Below are 2,168 nucleotides of genomic sequence, written 5' to 3' on the forward strand. Positions count from 1 at the left end.
CATCTCACTGATGGCACACTGGGTGAATGTAGTGGAGGATGGGACCGGGTCGCAAACTGGGGCAGCCTACCTCCTCTCCCCGCCCAAGATTCCTGGCAGGGGCTCTGAACCACCACTCTCCTCCTCTGCTGTTACATCGACCCCAGCTTCAAGCTAGAAACGCTGCAGCACTGGCGTGGGAAGACATCAGCAGGCCGTGCTGAAGCTCATCAGCTTGGGTGACAGACAGGACACTGCCTCCGAGGTGAGGGATGCCATCCTCGATGAGACGGCAATGTGGTTTGCGCCGCTGCACCTGGGCCCAGGCATGGTCGTGTGTGATAACGGCCGGAACCTGGTAGCAGCTCTGGAGCTTGCCATCCTCCAACACGTTCCAGGCCTGGCCCACGTTTTCAACTTACCCCAATGTTCACGAGCTACTGGTGAAAGTGTGGTGCTTTTGCGCCCACTTTCGTAAGTTTACAGTAGCTGCTGCTAGCCTCAAACGACGCCTACATCTGCCTGAACACCGGCTGTTGTGCGACATCCCCACACGCTGGAACTCGACTTACCATATGTTGAGCATGTTGTGTGAGCAGCAGAAATCCCATTTTCCCATATAAAATGTTTCTTTATGTAAAATAAAGAAAAATAGAAAAAAAATTACATATTTGGTATCACCGCGTCTGTAATAACCTGAACAATAAAATTAAAATATTATTTAACCCCAACGGCGAACATCATAAAAAAAAATACAAAACTGCACAAAATAATGATTATTCACCACCTTTGCCTTACAAAATGTTCAATAAAAAGTAATCAAATGGTCAGATGAAAACTAAAATGGTACCAATAAAAAGCAGAGGTCATCCCACAAAAAATAAGCCCTCAACCAGCTCTGTTTACTGAAAAATAAAAATGTTATGCCTTTCAGAAGATGGCGATGCAAAAATAATTGATTTTTTTCCCCTAAATTGAATTTTATTCTGCACAAATAACAACGCATTAAAAAATCACATAAATGAGGTATCGCCGGAACCGTACCGACCCACAAAATAAAGGTAACATGTTACTTATGCTGTACACTGCACGGTAAAAAAATTCTCAAATCAAAATCACTTTGGTAAGTTAAAGCGTTCCAAAGTTATTGCCACATAAAGTGACACATGTCCGTTTTGAAAAATCGAGCTTGGTCAGGAAGTCAAAAAGTGCCATCGGTGGGAAGGGGTTAAACATAAGAGCGAGCCCTGTGCCGAATTAATATGCCTGAAGTGCTGACCCCAGACAGGTGCTGGAGATTGCTGACCCTTGTTCTAGAAGTTCTGTGGCTTGTAATACTATGAGAAAAGAATTTAGAGGAGTCTCCTGAGACAAAAAGGAATGTCCTAATATTGAAATATATGGTAAATTCCGCCCGCCATCCCATTATAAGGTAATAGTACGGTATGGAGTGGGCGCAGTTTGCCATGGGGTACATTGAGGTATAGTACAAGATGTCTAATCTTCAGTGGGCCCTAATCGGTGATGTTTTCACTAGCCACATGATCTATAAAAGGCCCCAAACTTCAGCTTTGGGGAGGAAGGTAACGACAGGCACAATCTTTACCTCAGGGAGGATGTAAGACACGCAAACACGGGGAGAACATACAAACTCCTTGCAGATATTTTGTCCTTGGCAGGATTTGAATCCGGGACTCCAGTGCCTGCCACTAAGCCACCATGTTGCTCCTATGTGTGACTTTTTGTAGCCCCTATTATCGATTTTAACTATTGAGTGACAGCTGCGGCCCACGACATGTCACATAAGGCAATACGTCCCTCCAACCCGCAGCTGTCGCTTCATCAATCAGACACGCCACTAGAAAAATCACAGCGTGACGATGCTTTTATACTCTTCACCACTGAGCTCCGCCCCCTCATTGATGATCACATGGTTGTGACATCATCACAGGTCCTTCAGGCACCAATTATCCTCTTCAGTGCTGAGCCCCGCCCCCTCACTTATGATCACATGACGGTGACATCATCACAGGTCCTTCAGCTATGGCAGTGCAGTAGATACAGAGCAGGTCCTGGTCAGGTGGTCACTGATGTTCTCTGTGTTATTAGTGAAGCAGCAGAATACAGAGGAGATATCTGTATATACAGCGCTGCTCACTGGCTGCCATAAGGCTGTATTCACACCGGCA

This window comes from Leptodactylus fuscus, chromosome 3, assembly GCF_031893055.1.
Source record: "Leptodactylus fuscus isolate aLepFus1 chromosome 3, aLepFus1.hap2, whole genome shotgun sequence".
Lineage (NCBI taxonomy): Eukaryota > Metazoa > Chordata > Amphibia > Anura > Leptodactylidae > Leptodactylus > Leptodactylus fuscus.